The sequence below is a fragment of the Gorilla gorilla genome, chromosome 3 (genome assembly GCF_029281585.2).
Source record: "Gorilla gorilla gorilla isolate KB3781 chromosome 3, NHGRI_mGorGor1-v2.1_pri, whole genome shotgun sequence".
NCBI classification, from domain to species: domain Eukaryota; kingdom Metazoa; phylum Chordata; class Mammalia; order Primates; family Hominidae; genus Gorilla; species Gorilla gorilla.
The window spans coordinates 19,074,834-19,096,423 of record NC_073227.2 but is presented as its reverse complement, the minus strand read 5'-3'; positions in this window follow the sequence as shown (position 1 = coordinate 19,096,423).

Sequence of the window (21,590 nt, the reverse complement as noted above, 5' to 3'; positions counted from 1 at the left end):
AATATTTTAAAATCGCATTTAAGACTTGGTTTGTTAATCACAGGTTCTGTTTCCTGGCTCTGAGCAAATGATAGAAAGTGAAACAGCATGCCTCTCAATTGGGTGCAGCAGGAGATGCTGGAAGGTTTAGATGTAAAATTACATAACTTTCTGCATCTGGGTGGGGCTCTGGTAAGATCTCTGCCCTCTATGTCCTCCCAAGGAATCTTAATTTTACGAGGAGGGAGATAAAGAGAAAAAAAAAACCTGCAAAGGAATTAAGAAGTGAGAAAGATTTTTTTTAAATCTCTTTTCTTGCCTAAAAGGTGACAGACTAAACCAGAACAAGATATTTGCATAATAAAACACCAGCAGAAATGAACTAGGCTAACTAAGCAAAAGGTGTTGTGGGGCTTGCAGTCAGCAGAGGTACTCACACATTTTAATAAGTTCCAGGTTTGAGCCTATGTCTGGGTATACTGGAATCAGCACGAATGTGGAATTCAGAAAAAACCTATTCTGCAACATAACCTTTGGCGATGGTCTTGATCCCTAACCCCCTAGCCCCACACCCATAGAGTGGACTTAGTACTAGGATGAATGGCCAAAATGAGGCATTCTCCCTCTGTTCCTCCCATCTGTCTTTGGTAAAATGGGGACATTAATGCCCATTTCTGAGTTCTGAAAATTAAGTGTAATAATAAATGCAGAGAGTCGGCTACACAGTAGGTTCTGGAGGTGAGCGTCCCTGCCCCTCACCAGCATTAAAAATTAAAAAGTCATTTTCATATTGGAACATTTGGAGTGGACTCCTCAAGGATTATGAATTCTATTAATATTTGTCTCTCAAATAAAAGAACAATTGGGGGGAAAATTGCACCCAGCCAAATCCATTTTAAATGGATGAGAGTGGAGCAGAAAATAATGAAGAAGAATGTAGACAGATACAAAACGGGACTTAGACCATTTTGCTGCTAATAGGTGCCACAGACAGTTCATTACTGATAAATGTAGAATAATGATGTTCTTAATGAGTCTTTTCACGCACAAATTCATCATGAAACAAGAGGATGAGGTAAAACAAAAAGTCTTTGAATAGCACTCATGCAGCAGGGAAAGCAAGGATAATTTACGTCCCCCCAAAAGCTACCGATTTAATAAAGCCTTCTGAGATTGCCTTCATTGTGTCCCAACTTAATAGCGTTTCTTCTCATGTCTGAGAGGTAAATTTCAACCTGCCACACAGTTTGGCGCACCTAAAAGAGACCGAGAGGTAGCTCTGCTGCTTGTGTTTAAAAGTTCCTATGGCCCCTTATCAGTGATTGGACGTTGAGTCATTATCTATGCTGGAAGTTTGTCATTATAATATGAGAATAATAATTCCTATTCTGGGTGCCTCACACTTGATTGGTGTCATGGGCTGAACTGTGTCCCTCCCAAAATCCTTATATTAAAGTTCCAATCCCCTCAGTGCATCAGAATACCACTGCATTTGCAGATAGGCTCTTTAAAGAGATAATTAGATTAATTAAAAAGGTCATTAGGGTTGGTGCCAATTGAATATGACTGGCATCTTTATAAGAAGAGGAGATTAAGGCACTGACACACACAGAGAGAAGGCCATGTGAGGACACAAAGGGAAGGCAGCCATATGTCTACAAGCTGGGAAGAGAGGCCTCAGAAGGAACCAGTTCTGCTGACACCGTGATTTTGGACTTCCCAGTCTCCAGAACTGTGAGACAATAAATGGTTGTTTAAGCCCTAGAAAACAAATACGGTTCAGTGCTTGGTGCTCAAAAATTGGATGAAGATTTTTGTTCACCCACTCCTTAAGTGTCACTTCATTAAGCCTGTGGCAGCTACAGGTGAGGATGTCAGACACAGATGCTGTGTTGAAGTGCTTTTTGCGTTAACAGTGCAAAACACAGTAAACATTTTAGAGGTTATAGCCATTACTTTCACCTGCCTTCTATGTACATTTAATAGATGGTCTCTCTGTGTGTGCAATGTTCTAAATAAAGGATTCTATAAAACAATAGAACCAAATCAAGTTGACCTAATTTTAAATCAATACTACTAAATACCTGTGGTACACAGAATTCTAAGAAGGCCTTAAAAACTCCCACCCCCTAGTGTATGTGCCCAGTATAATCTCTTCCTCCTGAGAGAAGCTATGTCTGTGGAATATGATATATATAAAGTAATGCTAACATGGGAGTGATTGTTACATCACCTTCACCTGATAATGTAACCTAATCAAATCAAATAATTTAACATAAGACTTTGTCCCACCAAAGGGAGAGATTCTCCTGCTGGCTCTGAAAAGAAAACCACATGTTGCAAGACAGTCATGTGACTAGGATACAAGGCTAGCCGCCAGGATTGAGAGCAACTCCTAGCCAACAGTCAGCAAGAAAGCAGGGGCATCCGTCTTGAAACCACAAGGAACTGAATTCTTCCAACCACCTCAATAAGAAAGGAAGAAGACCTACAGCTTCAGATAAAACTGCAGCCCTGGCCAGCACTTTGATTTCAGCACTTGATCCAAAGACTCAGCTAACCTGACCCAAGGGAACCAGGAGATAATGAGTGTACATTGTCTTAAGCTGCTACTTTAGGTGTAATTTGCTGTGGCAGAAATAGGAAGCAAATACATGGCCAAAATGCTGAAGTTCCCCAACAACACACATGAGCAGACAGACTCTCACACACGTATACATGCACACACTATTTTTAGAAAGTTATATCTTAATTAGTAACCAGTTTTTCTCATCACAGGTGTTTCCTTCTTCTTTAGTAGAGAATCAAAAAACTAGATTAAAGAAAGAAAATTCTCCCTGCTTCTCTCTAACCATGAAAGAAAGCAGAATTTCATGCCAATATTGCAATCTTAGGTTCAGACCAAATAAATGGGCAGGCTAGATTATGGGATGTCCTCAGCGGCAGGTATTTCCTAATAAGAGATCAAATGCCAGACAGGCAGTTTGTAGGTGTATTAGTCCAAATTCACACTGCCATAAAGAAATACTCACGACTGGATAATTTATAAAGGAAAGAGATTTAGTTTACTCGCAGTTCCACGTGGCTGGGGAAGCCTCAGGAAACTTACAATCATGATGGAAGGTGAAGGAGAAGCAAGTACCTTCTTCACAAGGTAGCAGGAAAGAGAAAGAGAACAGGGAAAACTGCCAAACACTTTTAAAGCATCAGCTCTCATGAGAACTAACTCACTATCATGAGAACAGCACGGGGCAAACCACCCCCATGATCCAATCACCCCCCACCAAGGCCTCCCTAGACAAAAAGGGGTTATTGGGATTACAATTCAAGATGAGATTTGGGTGGAGACACAGAGCCAAACCATATCAGTAGGAAACTTGGTTTTGTAAGTGGAAAAAAATAAAGGTAAACAGAAATTTTTGCTCTGTAATTTGCCATCTGAGCATGGCTAAATTTTAAATCTCCCTACATCCAAGTTTTGTCATCCATAAAGTAGGGACAATAATACCCATTTCATAAAACATTTTCCTTTTTTAAAAAATTGAGATATAATCACATACCTTAAAATTCAATATTTTAAAGTATGTAAATCAGTGTTGTTGTTTTTTTGTGTAGTGACAAAGTTGTGCAACCATCATCACTACCTAATTCCAGAATATGTCCTTACCCCAAAACAATCCCCGTACCCATTAGCAATCACTTTCCATCTCCCTGTCTCCTAGTCTCTGGCAACCACTAATCTACTTTTAGTCTCTATGGATTTGCCCGTTTCTGAAATTTTGTATAAATTGAACCATACAGTACGTGGCCTTCTGTGTCTGGCTTCTTTCACTTTGCATGATATATTCAAGGTTCATCCATGTTTTAACTTTATGAGATTTTTGTGATTAAAGAAGGCCTTAATCCAGAGCCACAGAGATTATGTCAACCCATCATTTCATGCAATATAGAAGTCCTTGCTCACAACATCCTTGGCTGAGTGTTCAGACTCTTCTTGAAAACCCCAGGCACTGGGTACTCACTATCAACAAAAGTCGACTTTCACCATGGCTGCAAAATTCTGACTGCTTAAAAATTCATCCTTGGATTGAAACAAGATGAACGTCCCATTCACTTGCACCAATTAGTCCTTGTTACACATTGAGTACTGCTCCCCAACGAATGGTATATTGAACGTCCGACCCCCAGTACCTCAAAATGGAACCTCATTTAGAACTAGCCTTAATAGATATACTCAAGTTAAGACAAGGTCTTTAGGGTGGACCATAATCCAATATGACTTATTTTTTAAAAGGGAAACTTGGAGACAGATATACACAGAGAGAATGTTGTGTGAACATGAAGGCAGAGATTGAGATAATGCTTCTACAAGCCAAAGAATGCAAAAGATTATCAGCAAATCTCTAGAAAATAAGGAAGGGGCTTAAAACAGATTATTCCTCCACAATCTTCAGAGGGCCCAACCCCCCAACACACACCAGCTAAAACGTTGACCTCATATTTCTAGTCTCAAGAACTGTGAGACCACAAATTTCTGTTTTTGAGAGCCATCCTGTCTGTGGTACTTTTTACAGAGACCCCAAGAAACTAATATAGTCCTAGTTTTCTGCTCTGATGCCATGCAGATTGCCTCTTTCTTCCCCTATTTGACATGAGCTCACCTGTTCCATCTCAAGGGCTCTTCTCCAGCATCATGGTCATCTTGCTTCAGTCAAGCTCCCTGCAATCCGCTCCCTGGATCCTCTGCTCTCCTCCCAGCACACAATGTCTAATAAATAAATGCATATTTTCAGAATGTGGATTGAGGCTTGAACAGTAAATGTTAACATACCAAATATTTTCCTTTGCCAGTTTGTTTGAATCATTGGACTCTACACTCTACATAGGAGAGTCTCACATTACTCAGTACCTGCTGGAATTTTAGCAAAATTAATAGAGAAGGTTGGTGTAGGTGAAGTGGGGCTTGACCTGAGTGGAGCTTCCTCCAGAATATATCCCAAATGTTTTGCACCATTCTTACATCTCTTATCCTAGTCAGGCCATCATCACTTCCTATCTAGACTTCTGAGGAGGCCTCCCAACTGCTATTTCTGACTCCATTCCTGTCCACCATATGGTTCATCCTCCACTCAATAGTGATATTTTTTGAGGCACAAATTAGATTATGTATTAATATATTTGAATGCATTATCACTACAATTAGATGAATATCCTTAACTTGGTCTACACAGTCCTATGGGATTCAGCCCCTGCTACCCTCTCCAAATTCACCACCTATTTTTCTCCTCCATTGCTCAGAAAGCCTCCTCTATTTCTGAACATACAAGGTCATTCCCACATCTGAATTCTTATCAGGAATCTTCCCACCTCATGAAACATTTCTCTCCATCCAGATCTTTATTTTTTTGTATATCTGGATTTTTCATCATTGAGACTTCAACTCAACTGTCCCCTCCTCAGAGAGGCCTCACTTGGTCACCCTAACTAAAGTTGTGTTCCCTACCGCATGGTTCTCTTTATTCCAGGATTCCTTAGAATAAGGAATTCTGGATTAGGTAAAGGATTAGATAAATAAAGATTAAAGGATTCTAGTAGCTATCTCAGGATTCTAAAGAGAGAGTGTGTGTGTGTTTATGTATGTGTGTGTACATTCACACATCTGCCCCAAATTTTTCATTTTCCAAAATTAACTGATATCTTTATATGTTTATTATCCATCTTATTCACTACTCTATTTCCAGCATTCAGAATAGTGACTTGCAAACAATAGTTGCTCAATACACACTTGTTGAAGACAGGGATGCCCACTATCACCACTCTTATTCGGAACATAGTACTGAAAGTCCTAGCCAGAGAAATCAGGCAAGAGAAAGAAATAAAAGGCATCCAAATAGGAAAAGAAGAACTCAAGCTTACTCTCTTCACTGATGATATGACTCTATATCTAGAAAACCCTAAATATTCCACCAAAAGACTGCTAGAGCTGATAAATGACTTCAGTAAAGTTTTAGGATACAAAATCAATGTACAAAAACCAGCAGAATTTCCATAGAGCCATAGAGGTTGAGAGGCAAATCAAGAATGCAATCTCATTTACAATTGCCACAAAAGAAAAGAATATTTAGGAATACAGCTAACCAAGGAGGTGAAATATCTCTGCAAGGAGAATTATAAAACACTGCTGAAAGAAATTAGGGATGACACAAATAAAAGTAAAAGCATCCTATGCTCATGAATTGGAAGAATCAGCATCATTAAAATGGCCTTACTGCCCAAAGCAATGTACAGATTCAGTGTTATTCCTATCAAATTACCAATGTCATTTTTCACAGAATTAGAAAAAAAAAGTCTAAAATTCATATGGAAACAAAAAAGAGCCCAAATACCCAAAACAATTGTAAGCAAAAAGAACAAAACCAGAGGCATCACATTACCTGATTTATGCTAGAAGTCTGCAGTAATTAAAACAGCATGGTACTGGTACAGAAACAGACACACAGACCAATGGAACAGAATAGAGAACCCAGAAGTAAACCCTTACACCTACAACCATCTTATCTTCAACAAAGCCAACAAAAATAAGCAATGGGGAAAGGAGTCTCTGTTCAGTAAGTGGTGCTGGGACAACCAGCTGTCCATATATAGAGGAATACATCTGGACCTCTACCTATCACCGTATGCAAAAATTAACCCAAGATGATTAAAGACTTAACTGTAAGACCTCAAATTCTAAGAATCCTAGAAGAAAGCCTAGGAAATACCCTTCTTGAGATTGGCCTTGACAAAAATTTATGGCTAAGTCCTCAAAAGTAATTGCAAGAAAAACAAAAGTTGACAAATGTGACCTAATGAAATGAAATAGCTTCTGTACAGGAAGAGAACTATCAACAGAGCAAACAGACAACCTATAGAATGGGAGAAAATATTTGCAAACTATGCAAAATATCTGACAAAAATATAACATCTGGGACCCATAAGGAACTTAAACGACTCAATAGGCAAAAGACAACCCCATTTAAAAGTGGGCAAAGTGTAATCCCGCCGAGGCAGGCAGATCACTTGAGCTCATGAGTTGTAGACCAGCCTGGGCAGCATGATGAAACCCCATCTCCACAAAAAATACCAAGAAAAATTAGCAGGGTGTGATGGTACGCACCTGTAGTTTCAGCTACTCAGGAGGGTGAGGTGGGAGGATGACTTGACTAGGGGAGGCTGAGGTTGCAGTGAGCCTAGATTGTGCCACTGCGCTCCAGCCTGGGCTATATAGCCAGGCCTTGTCTCAAAAAAGAAAAAATAATAATAAAATAAAATAAAAAGAAAAGAAAAAAGTAACCAAAAGACATGTACAGATACTTCTCAAAAGAAGACATACAAGAGGCCAACAAACATATTTAAAAAAATTCTCCACATCACTAATCATCAGAGAAATGCAAATCAAAACAATAAGGAGATGCCATTATATACCAGTCAGAATGGCTTTTGTTAAAAAGTCAAAAAAAAAAAAAAAAACAGGTGTTGGCAAGGCTGTAGAGAGAAGAGAATGCTTATACTATTGTTGGGAATGTAAATTAGTTAGGCCACTGTGGAGAGCAGTTTGGAGATTTCTCAGAAAACTAAGAGTTAAACTATCATTCAACATTCAACCCAGCAATTTCACTGCTGGGAATATACCCAAAGGTATATAAACCATTCTACCAAAAAGACACATTCATTCATATGCTGATTGGAGTCCTCTTCATAATAACAAAGACATAGAATCAACCTAAGTGCTCACCAGTGATGGACTGAATTAGGAAAATATGGTACATATACACTATGGAATACTACACAGCCATAAAAAAGAATAAACTCATGTCCTTTGCAGCAACATGGATGCAGTTGGAAACTGTCATCCTAAATGAACTAATGCCAAAACAGAAAACCAAATACTGCATGTTCTCATTTATAAGTGGAAGATAAATATTGGGTACACGTGGTCATAAAAATGGAAACAATAGGAACTGGGGACTCGTAGAGTGGAGAGGGAGAGAGAAGAGCAAGGGTTGGAAAAAACCTACCTATTTGGTACTAGGCTCACTACCTTGCTGATGGATTCATTCATACTCCAACTCCAAACGTCAACATCATGCAATGTACCTTTTGTAAAAAACCTTCACCTGTACCCCCTGATTCTAAAATAGAAGTTCAAAAAAGAAAAAAATACCCTTGTTGAAAGAGAAAAATGAATACATGAATAAATAATAGTGGAAAAAGAAATTGGAAGATGAAGCCAACTTTGGGGCGGGAGCATCTCTAAGTTATACACAAAACTGCTGTCCTGTACTAAGGAAGTGTGGCAAATGTTCTTGGAGGGAAGTTGCAGTTGGAAACTGCTTGGTGAGGTGTACTTCTCTGCCCATGTTCCATAATATTCCTCTTTTCCACTCTTTCAAGTTTTTGTGTAATGTCCAGAGGGGTTAATAGTAAAGAATCTGGTATAGAAAAGCAAGTCACAGGCTCCGAAGTCACAAGCACAAGGGACATGGCAGATCACTCTCTTTACTCTGAACACTTTTACAGGGACCAGATGGATTCTTACGTATGTCACATCAGATAGGTTAAAAACCCCAGAATTATTGTTTTCCAGAAGTTCTCTGTCTGTAGACTTTCGAGGAGTTGCTGAAGATTTGGCTATTTTGCTCTCTAACCACTGACAACATGTCTGTGCCTCTCTGGAAGAAATCAGCTAGAAGAGGCCTCTTTGTTAAAACAGCCACAGACAACCCCCAGACAGAGAGCTGGAGGCCTGGCCCAGGGGCAGCCCAACCTGGAACAAATCAGCTCCCAATGAGATCTGCCCAAGTGGGAAATGGCTGACGGCATGCCACCTTATGCTCCACACCATCTGGCTCCCTGCATGCCCTTCCTTGCTGGAGTTTTAATTTCCGAACCAGACGCACTGCCACAATTATGCTTTACTTCATTTTATGCATCCTGCTGTGGGAACACAGAAGCTCCTGGTAATTAAACGTCTACTTTGTGAACGGAGAGGAAATTTCCACACTTAACCATTGCTCTATTTGTTGGAGATACAGCAGGGGAAATCCCAGGCCTTTAGCACCTGGGATGGATCCCCGGTGCCCTGGGCACTGACCCATAAAATCCAAAAGCAAATCTATGGGGGATGGGGAGACATTGGGGTACGAGGGGATGTGGAGTTTGATGAAGTCCCTGTTTGGTCTCTTATCAGCTGTGTGTCTTTGAGCTACTGCTTCTGCTCTGTGAGCCACAGAAAACCATAAAAGGAGAAAATCAACTAAGGCAGAGGTAAATTTTAGGAAGATAAGACATGCCAGTGTTGCACTGGAGCATGTCGCGACTCCATGCCTTGTTTCCTTAAGTGCTTGTAGACAACTGGACCTGCCGGTCCTATGAGGCACAGATGTGAATTCTATTTGGCATACATACCCTTCAAAAATAAGTCTAATATTTGAAAACCAAGGAATGCCATAGATGGTTTTCTGTTGATTTCCAAATTCTCCTGAAAAAGTGTAATATTTGATTATGTGGGGAGCACTTTCCTACACAGCAGCAATGAGCTGGGGCTGAGACACACCTTTAGCAAGGAATCCTTGAGACTAGCACTTACTCCAAATGTCAAGTGCCTGTCAGGTGCCTTGGAAACTTGTTTAAATGCAGATTCACATTCAGTGTGTCTGGGGTTGAGCCCTAGATTCTGTATTTCTAACAATTGCCCAGGATGTGGATGCAGGTGAGAAAGGTGCCCATTTTGAGCTGAGGGGGTTGATGAGGCCTGACCACACTACAGCTCTCCCTTCTCTTCTCCTGCCTATTGTCTTCCAACCCCAGGGATGAACAACAGGTGTCATTCATCACTACACTCACTCTGCTGTCTTTCTTTATTAGAGGTCTATTGTTCTATACCTGCTAACTTTGCTCATTTGTTATTTGCCAACTTAAGAATACATTTGAATATCTGATCCAGCTTTAAAGGGTATTTGGTAGCCCCAGTCTGGTTGGATTAGTCAGAGTCCTACGAGGAAAACAGGCATTTTTAGTAGAGAGGATTTAGGTTACACAGGTAATGGAGAAACTCATGGTGTATTAACCCAGAGATAAGCAGTAGCAAGAGGCCATGGAGCCCTAGAGTAAAGAGGGACAAATGGAAGAGGCAGTATCTCCATAGTCCAGGGTCCATACAGGGTCCCCTGGCAAACCCTGGGACCCTGGTAAGCCTGTTTGGCAGAAACTGGAGTCACAGAGAGGATCAGTTGCTAGCAGAGATGCTGCTTGAGACAGACAGGCAGAAATGGTGAGAGGTGTCCCGACTTCTCTCTTTCAATTAGTAATCTACACCAATGCCTCCCATTAGATAAACCCATCTGGAAGACAGCTAGCATGGGAGACAGAAGAATACAGCCTGCAGTGGCCAGAATCCCTTCATATGAAGCAGAGAAGCAGTGGGGTAAAATTGGATCTGAGGGCAGAGAAACCAACTCTGGTACATTGCCCTTGGGTACATCCTCACTGCTGTTAAATGAAAGGAACACCTTAGACTAGATTCTTAAAGAGTCACAATGTTTTTCCACAATTTCTTTTTCTTTTCTTTCTTTCTTTTTTCTTTTTTTTTGAGACGGAGTCTTGCTCTGTCGCCCAGGCTGGAGTGCAGTGGCGCCATCTCGGCTCACTGCAATCTCCGCCTCCCGGGTTCACGACATTCTCCTGCCTCAGCCTCCCAAGTAACTGGGACTACAGGCACCCGCCGCCACGCCTGGCTAATTTTTTGTATTTTTTTAGTACAGACGGTGTTTCACCGTGTTAGCCAGGATGGTCTTGATCTCCTGACCTTGTGATCCGCCCGCCTCGGCCTCCCAAAGTGCTGGGATTACAGGCGTGAGCCACCGCACCTGCCTCCACAATTTCTTAAAACTGAAAGGTAAAAAATCATACCACCATTCAGCACCTGCAATGTATATGTACAGTTTGTAACATTCTCGAAAAATTGGAAAGAACCCTTGCTTAGGCATAAAGAAAAATATGCCGCGGTCCAAGAATTGCCATATAATTATCAAATGACCTTGGTAAATTTATCTGATTGATTTGGCTTCCAAACCCTTATTTGTTAAATGGTAATAATGATTGTTTCTCCACCTACTTTATAGGATTTTTGTATGTAGAAAAGTATTAGGCCAGGCGCGGAGGCTCATGCCTGTAATCCCAGCACTTTGGAAGGCCGAGGCAGGAGGATCACGAGGTCAGGAGATCGAGACCATCCTAGCTAATGGGGTGAAGCCCCGTCTCTACTAAAAATACAAAAAAAATTAGCTGGGCGTGGTGGCCAGCGCCTGTAGTCCCAGCTACTTGGGAGGCTGAGGCAGGAGAATGGTGTGAATCTGGGAGGTGGAGCTTGCAGTGAGCCGAGATAGCGCCACTGCACTCCAGCCTGGGCAATAGAGCAAGCCTCGGTCTCAAAATAAATAAATAAATAATAATAATAATAATATTTTTCTTATTCATTTATTCATTGAAAGAGCAATTCATGAATGCCAGCAAGCATCATGGTTTCCATTGGTCGGGGGATGTCTCCACTAGGAAACTCTGCTAAAATCCCATTCTGTATTAGGCATTGTATTAAAGCTCCTATATGTGCTTCCAAAGCCCCTGTGCTTCCCTATTACATTGGGCAGGTTCTAATAAGGAGACAGAAGCCAGGACAAAATCTGAAAGCAGACAGAAACTATACCAATAGTTAAACAAGGAAAATTTCATATAAAATATTATCAACTTGAAGCAAGAGACACCTGTATCACCACACCTATTGATTATTTGTTTTCCCATCAGATTGAGGGTTCCTTTACAGCAGGAACTATATCCATAATTCATCATTTTAATCTTAAACCCCAAGTCTCTCCATACCTAAACATAGTATTTGACATTCAGTGACTGATAAATTATTGTTGAATAAATGAACAGAAGTTTACAATCTAAGGGTAACTAAAGTTTCAAAGCATTGTAATAGTAAGGTAGACATGATCTAGTGCAGTTCTGGATGGAGACCAATGAAAGAGAGATGGGAACTGACATTACCAAGAGAGAAGTATCTGCACATACAAGAGGAACAAGAGAGAAAGACATATTCTGGAAAGTACTGGTTATCCAGCTTTGCTAAGCGTGAGTTTTGAGGAAGAAAGTCACGGAATACGGAGTTGGAGACAGAAGGCAGAAGATACGCCAGGAAAATGAGTTTCATTCGTATCTAGTTGGAGGGAAGACATGAAAGAGGTAGGACAGGAGATATGACAGGATCTGCGATGCAGGGTGGCAGATCATCCTGGCCCTCTGCCAGGGATGCTTTAACTGGAAAGGGCTGTAATTTTGAGAAGTGAAATACGTCGCATTTTATGTATATGAACACAAATAATACAATCAAAGAAAACCAATTTATAAACAAAAAGGGAAAAAAGGTCTTGTAAGTGCTTGCTCTCAGGAATCCCACATGGTTAATTCAAATATGATAAACAGTCATGGAAATATTTCTGTATTTCATAAAAGCTGGGTAGCCAAAATAAATACTGCTGTTGAATCAAACACTGCAAACAATACTTTTGAACTCCTCTCAAAGGAGCTACCACCAAGTGATAATACCTGGGATTGAAATTGAGCAAAAGAAGATGTATTTCAAGTGCTTTTTGTCAGTATAATTTTTATTAATAGCTTCAAAATAAAAGCTCAAAATCACGATATGCAAATTCCGGTGAAGTCACATAAAATGAAACTTTTCTTCACTCTTTTATTCTTTCCCCATAAATTCACACATGACACATAAAGTTCAACAAAACTGGTTCTATTCTGGATACAATTTTCTTGAAGTCTTTGCATTTAGTAAGTTGGCAATTTACCTAACCTCAGTGGGCCTTAGTTTTCTCATCTAGAAAGGGGACATAATTGCTATTTCCTAGTAGATTATTTAATAATTGTTTCAAAATGTATTTTTAAGAAGCAAAATATGGTTTTGTGAAAAAAACTTTCTAAAAAGCAAGAACTATATTTTTACCTCGTGTATATTTTTAATTAATTCTCAGTGAATCATAATTCAATGAAATTATAGGGTAGTATCCCCAGTTACAGAGGAAAAATGAATCGAGAAACATAAATGATTTATATATAAAGATCTTTCCACATGCCAGTGGAATACTTAAGTTAAAAAAAAAAAGATAAATGGGGCCTACCTATGCAGAGAGAAACATTCACTATAGGAAAAAAATAAGATTAAATTTCTTGCCTACAACATGCTGAGAAGAACAAACCCCTTCTATCATTGAGAACTACTCATTTATTTAGCTCTGCCTAATTAAAACCAAGTTTCTAAGGCAAGAATGCCTCATAAATTTTACCATGTAATAAACATATAGTTGTATTTATTGTTTAATTAAATTAGTTATAACTTGATATTTGCATTTCTATCAATCAGACTTTAAATTATATTGGTGCTTCAAATGATATCCAAAGTTCCTCTAAGTAACGGTTGCCTTATCAGTTAAAAAATAGGGGGCAACAGCTAACTTATGGCAGATGTGAGGATTTGACCATGATTGTACTTACGTGAGCCTTGCATATGGCATACAAGAAATAGACAGTGACTGTTAATTTTTTTTATTTTAATTATAATTGTTTCAATTGCTGCTATTAATAAAAGCTCTTAAACATCATCTAGGGCACAAAAGTAATTTATCAATAATTTTAAATTACTATATATTACATTAAAAGATGCATAATAAATGATTTATGGGTTAAATGGAGATAAGAGGATATTAAGACATAATAGCCTATGTCTTGACATTGCCTTGGTTAATAAAAGTGGTTAAATTTGTGTCCATTACCACTCTCCTAAAAAAAAAAAAAAGTCACATTGACCACCAAACTTGGAGTAATTCAAAACATAGAGGAGATGTCAAATAGATCTCCTTCTTTTTTATACTTGCATGTTTGTTGTTAGTGGTTTGGTTTGGTGTTTGCTCTTTCTGCGTTTTAGTAAGAAAAGATTTCAACTAAAGATTAAGGTTGATAATACATTGTCTGGTTTTAGTGAAGCAAACAGGAAGTCCATTGGACTTGGGGGAAATAATATTCATTCGAGTACGGACCCCAGGGTGACTCATTAGTTTTGTGAATGTAATGTAGATAGGTATCCATTCTTTTAAGGAAATATGACAAACATGTCTTTTTTTCTGAGGTAATGTCTTACCAGCAGCTTGTACATTTCTGGAGAGAAGGACGGGTCTAGAAGCCTCTTGAAAGTAAGAGGAAAGAGACAAAGTCAGCTCTACAGTAAGAGCTCAATAATAAGTGTTGGATAAACTAATAAAGAAATGAATCCTAATCTTTTTCATTTTCTTAAGCTTCAACATTACTAGTGATAGATATTGCTGTGGTGTTTGAAGACATAGTTACTGCTATAAACCTTTGGCAAGAATGCAAATTGGTATATTTCCGGAAAGCTAGTTTGAAACATGGAGCAAAAGCTTTTTAATTGCATTTACCCATTATGCTCAAGGTAGAATAGTTTTTGCAGATAAAATTTTCAGTGCAGAACGAAGAAATGCTGAAAAAATATTTTTTAAAGAAAATATACCAAAGATAACAGAGAGTTATTAAAGTGGCAAGTACTTGGAGGCCCAGAGTTGACAGAGGTGACTACAATATTTGGCACTACTTTACCTCAATGGATGTTTTCATGTCTCAAGAGCAGCTGACAGGCTCACAAGAAGAGAATAGCTTCCAGAATTCTGACGGGACTATAAGAGAGTCCTGGAATACATCTTGAGTTTTTTTTTTTTTTTAATGACTTTTAGCTAGAATTCCAAATGGCTGAATCTAGCACGATGAAGCAGACTTCACAAAGACTAAATTCCAACCTCCAAGAGGAGGCTAAAGAGATATAATAATTAAATTTAGCATGGGATTCTCGGACAGGAAAATACATTAAGTAAAAGCTAAAGAAATCTGAATATAACATTTAGTTTATAATGATGTATCAGTATTTGTTTATTAATTGTAACAAATTACCATACAATGTATGATGTTAATAATATGGGAAACTAGATGTGAGGTATATAGAAACTCTATATGGTATCTCATCATTTTTCTGTTAATATAACATTGTTTTAAAAATTAAGTCAATCAAAAAACAAAGATGTGACATATATAAATGGATAAAATCGTCTAATTAAAAACAGAAATTGACATACTGCATAAAAAAGAACAAACAAAACCCTTTGTAACTTAAAATAGACTGACTCTAAATATAAAGATATTAAGAAATTAGAAATAAAAGAATATAAAGAAATATGCCATAGAATCACTAAGCAAAAGAAGTCTGACAAATACTAGAATATCAGAATATTATAGTTAATTATATTCATTATAAATATCGAGAAGTTTAATATTTTACTTAAAATATCAAAATCATGATGTTTAACTAGAAAGTTGATAGAAAGAGGGATACTTTATTATTTTAAAAGCATCAACTTATTAGAATTATATAGAACTGTTTTTCCTTTAATAAAATAGACTAAAAACATCTATCACAAATATTGACAAATATAAAAAGAGGAAAATACAAATGTTCCCTCATCAAGGAAATCTTGGCACACTCTTCTCAGTCACTGATAGAATAAGGCATTGATCAAATCAGATAAAAAATAAGAAAGGATGTTGAAGATTAAAAATAAAATTTAAAAATTCTGCCTACTTAACACTTATAGAAGACTATAACCAACATCTACAGAATATTTTTCTTGGACATGGAACTAAATCAAAGTATGTTCTGATCATGGAGAATTAAGCTTGAAATTAACAACATAAGGATAACTATTTTTTAACTTTGAAAGTAAGCAAAAACTTCTAAATTAACAATGGGTCAATAAAAATTAGAAGGCATTTTAAAGTAAATAAAACATAAATAAATGTAAATATAATCTCAGCACTTCGAGAGGCCAAGGCAGGAGGATCACTTGAGGCCAGGAGTTTGAGACCACTCCTGGGCAATATAGCTAAACCTTGTCTCAACAAAAAGTAAACAAATTACCAGGCATGATGATGCACATCTGTATTCCCAGCTACTCAGGAGGCTGAGGTAGAAGGATTACGTGAGCCCTGGAGTTCCACGTTACAGTGAGCTATGATTGTGCCACTGCAGTCCAGCCTAAATGAGAAAATGAGAACCTGTCTCCAAAGAATAAAAAATAAAAAAAAGATGTAACTAAAAATTATCTCACTGGATGAGGTTACACTGTAGTTAAGATTTCTAGGCCTAAGTATATATTTTTTTTAAAGATTAAAAATACATGGCCTAGATGTGTTTTTAAAGATATTAAAAGAATGTCAAATGAGCTCAAAGCAGGAAAAAATAAGCAGAATAGAATAAAAGGTGTCTTAGTCCATTTAGTGTTGTTATAACAGAATGCCCAAGGTTGGATAATATATAAAGAAAAGAGGTTTATTTGGCTAACAATTCTGGTGGCTGAAAACTTCAAAACTGTGCAACTGTATATGGTGAGGACCTCAGGCTGCTTCCTCTCATAGCAGAAAGTGGAAGGGGGGCCAGTGTGTGAAAAAAAAATTCACATGATGAGAGTGGAAGCAAGAGAGGGCAAATAAGGAACCCAGACTCTTGGTAAAATAGATAGACCACTAGCCAGACTAATCCATTTCCACTACAGCAAGATTTCATTCACCCCCAGTGCATTAATCTACATATGAGGGATCTGCCACCATGAGCCAAACACTTCCTTCCAGACTTCATTTCCAATACCGCTACATTGAGATGAAATTCAATATGAGTTTTGGCTGGGATGAATCACATCAAAACAATAGCATTATGCAAATAAATATAAAATGTAGAGAATCAACAAAGCCAGAGGTCAATTTGTTGAAATAAATAATAAAACCAGTAATTTCCTAGCAATGCTGATCAAGATTAAAAAGAGATGAATCATAAATTACCAATACTAGAGGGGTAATCACTACAGCTCTAACATATGTTAAATGAGGAAGTTATTATGAACAACTCTATGCCATTACTGGAAAATTTAGATAATAATGAAAACTTAATTAACCAATGCAACTTACTAAAACTAACCCAAGAAGAAATAGAAAACAAGTTCATGTGATTGTTTTTAGTTGCATAACAAAGTTGATAAAATTAATGTCTAACCGGTATTTAAGCAAAGCAAGACCTTAAGCAAACTAGAAATAGAAGTGAACTTTCCTAAGTGGATAAATGATATTAAAAATAAAAACAAACAAACACCTACAGAAACACATACATTGACTCTTAATGGCAAAACATTATAAACTTTCCTGCTGAGATCAAGACTCAGGCAATAGAAGACTACTTTAATTGGCATTCTTCTGGAAGTGGTAGCCAGTGCAATAAGGCAAGAAAATTAATAGAATTGGAAAGTCAGAAATAAAACCATCATCGCTCACACTATATTTGCCTATAGTTATTAAAAACATAAAAATTAAAAAGCTCTGATGTATTAAATCATACAAGTGAATTTAACAAGTTCACCAGATACAAAGTTAATATATGAAAGTCAATCACATTTCTAATTTAACAGCAATTAGAAAATGAAATGTAAATACCAATTATAATTATACATATGTATACAACTATACATAGATTACATATATATAATTTATACAATCATGTGTATATGTGTGTGCATAATTCACAAGATACCTATAGAGAAAGTACAGATCTAAATAAATTGAGAGCTATAACATGTGAAGATTCTCTTCAAATTGATCTAGAATTTTGATATAATTACTAGCAGAGTTGTGTATGTGTGTAAATTGGTGAGCAATTACTGACATGCTAGTAAAAATTAAAGTCATGAAAAAAGACAGTCTTAGAAATGATTTTATAGCAAATAAACTTACAACTTTTAAAATATGTTTTCTTTCATCATTTATTTCTCTAAACATTTCAGAAAATGAGAGCATCCGATAGCCATAGCCAGATGCTCATCTCACTCTCTGTTTCTAACTCATCAATTTTATAGGTTTATTTTGTAATTGATTATAACAGAAGATAGCTCAGCTCCCATTTTTTCAGGTATAGTTTTGGGATCCACAGGGGGCCAAGGATGTTGAACTCATTAATAAATAACCTTCAAAAGGCTTGCAAGACACATTTGAAAATCTGTTCAGGTACATATTTTGAAAAGAGGCCATGGGGAAAAATAGTAAAGAAGTTAACATATACTGTCTGAAGATATTTTTAATGTTACAATTTGAAAACAAAGAAATTATAGTAAAAACATAAATTATATGTATATCTGAAATTATATGTGTATCTGAAACGTGATGCAGATACACATTTGGAAAAAAAAGAGTCATAGTATTTATTCATAAGTATTTCACAGAGATGACTTTAATAGAGTAGACATAATTAGTAAACACGTTAAAGGCCTAGAAATCTTAGAATTAGTGATTTTTCATTTCACATCAATAGTCCTCGAGCTATTTTTCTGCTCCCACATAGCTATTCAGGACTCACTTGTCTTTATTCACTCAGTTGTGGGCAACATAGGGTAACTTCCATTTTCTCCTCTAGGATAAAGCTTCCCCATTGGGGTAAAATTTGGGATTTTTTTCTAGCATTTAAGTGATACCTTCTGCTCACAGAAGAGTCAGACTCACATTGCTTTGGTGGCTATTTTGACATGACTGTGGCTTGTTTGAGGATTCCTGCATCATAGTGCAGCATTAACATTCAATGAATTATGTGTATCCCACAGAGGTCAATGAGAAAACTCACAAGGCAAAGTCTATCTGAGTGTGAAGCAGTTCTTTCTCTAAATCCCTTTGCACAGATAGACCCAGTGACCCAGCTAGATTATTGTAGAGTCCAGTGTTGGCCTGGAAACTCATAGTTAGACTGAAAAGGAATGTGGAATAGAAGTGGGCCTTTGAGAATGACAACAGTGTGTAGAGACAGATGCTAGAAAGAACAGCTGAGAAAGCATTGAAATCATCACAGGCTGAATTCATAGTCCTTGAAACCTGTACTCCACATCTTGATTAGCACAACTGCAAAGACCTCAAGCTTCTTTGACCCTTTTAAAAATAATGACATTCTCTACAAACAGATACTTTGATTTGGAAGCTATTTTATGGTTATTATATCAAATTTCATAATTTTAAGAGAACAGTGTTTTCCTAAATTCAAGTTCAGCAGATTATCTAATCATTCTTTCTACTAATAAAAAGCTGCAGCTTTCACCCAAGATCTTATATACTCATAAATATAAACATTGTTCTTCTTTTAATTCTAGATATTTAAACTTGGTGGGAGATAACACAACGTTTACAAAATACTTGGAATTATTTTCATGTGAGTTTTTGATATTTTATGTGCCTTTATCCGATTAGGGATACCAATTTATAGGACTGTTCTACTGACGTTCCCAATGAATCAGAAAAAAAAAGTTGCTAAGTAATAAATTTACATTTACTAGTTTCTGTATTTTTTATTGACACAATAAATAAGTCAATAATACCAACCTGTTTTGAATAGCAAGACCAAAAATATTACTTTCATATTCTACTGACCTTCACTTAGATATCTTTATGCCAATGTTTTCTCCTTTGGTATGTCATTATGGATTTATGACTTTTCAGATTTACTGTATATCATTGATCTTTGTCAATAATCTTTTGAGGCCCAATTGCCTCATCTTGGCCAATAGAAGCTCCCTTCAAATTATGCTTAGATCATTGCAAATTATATTATTTCAATGTGACTGCATTATTTGTGACATATTTTTGCTTTCTGGCACAACATAATTATATAGGCTCACTTTTCCCCTTTCAACCCAGACAAAGAATCAGCTACTTATTTTCAAGGCACCATGGTTTCTCATAATGGGAAAATAGAATTGAATAGACAAGAATCTGAGTGCTGCTGTGAATAATTGTGGTGGGGTGGTGTGGGGCACATGTCCTTGGCTATTTCTTTGGGCAAAGCTAATAAAGATGTATTCTGAATTTCTTTGAAAACTTATATGATTTTGCTTTTTATGTTTCTGATTCAACTCTAATAGTACAGTGCCCATACCTAAATTTTATTTTGTTTTCTCTTATACTAAGCATATTGAGTCCTAACAAACATATCTTTTAAAATTTACTAAAAATATAAGAAAAAAATTCAAAATAATAATTTAATGTTAGTGCAAAAATATAATTAGTGAATGAGTTCGATTTTGGGCAGTTCTTTTTGTTTCTATCACATTATGCTGTAGATTTGCAGTCAGATTATTTTGTTTTAGAATGATGGTTCTCAAGACTCATTGTGCATCAGAATTGCCCGGAAGGTTTGTTTAAAACAAATAGCTGGGCTTTGTTCACTGAAGTTCTGATTCAGTAAATTTGGGGTGTGGCTGATAATTTGCATTTCCAATAAATTCCCTGGTTGGAGGGGGCCAAGATGGCCGATTAGAAGCATCTACAGTCCATGGCATTCGTGGAGAGGATGAAAAGGAGCGAGTGAATACAGCACCTTCAACTGAAATATCCAGGTAGTTGCACTGGGACTTATCAGAGAAACAACTCAACCCATGGAGAACGAAGAAAAGCAGGGTGGGGTGACAGCCCACCCAAGAGTGATGCAGAGCCAACGGAACCCTCACCCCCAGCCAAGGGAAGCAGTGAGTGACTGTGTGACCCTGGGAAACCACACTTCTCCCACGGATCTTTGCAACCCGCGGATCAGGAGATCCCCTTGGGAGCCCACTCCACTAGGGCCTTGAGCTCAACACACAGGGCTTTGTGGAGTCTTGGCAGAATAGCTGCTCAGACATGCAGAGAGACCCAAGAACTTGACATACTCCATCCCCAGGATCCCTAACAAATATATCTGCAACTCAGACATGGCGGGAGGTCCGCGCATACCCCTAGGAAGGAGGTGGAATCCAGGGAACCAAATAGCCTCATTCTGCAGGCCCCACTTCCACAGCATCTCACAAGATAAGACCCACTGGCTTGGAATTCCAGCCAGCTACCCGCAACAAGGTGAAGACTGCCTGAGACTGAGCGGAGCTCTTGAGGGGAGGGGCAGGTGCCATCTCTGCTGTTTGGTGGATTCCCTCATTCCAGCCTGTGGGTTCTGAAGAGTCCAAACAGTCGAGACAAGGAAGGGTCCCCCCAAGCAATGCAACACAGAGGCTTTGCCAGATGTGGCAAGACTGGTTCATTAAGCAGGGCCTGGATCCAGTCCTCCTCACTGGGTGGGACCTTCCAGCCACACCTGCTGGCACTTTATTACTGACAGAGCTCTGATCTGTCCCTGAGACAGAGTGCCTGGGGGAGGGGAAAGCTGCCACCTGGGTTGGTTGGACAATTCAGCTGTTACAGCCTGCGGGCTACAGAGAGTCCAAGCTGACAGGGGCAGAGGCAGTTCCCCATCACAATACAGCATTTTGTAGAGACACGACCAGGCAGCTTCTTTAAGTGGGACCCTAATTCACTTCTCCTCACAGTGAGGGTCCTCCCAGCCAGGGTTTCTGGCCACTGCTCCATGTTCTATGGAGCTGCCAGAGCTTCAA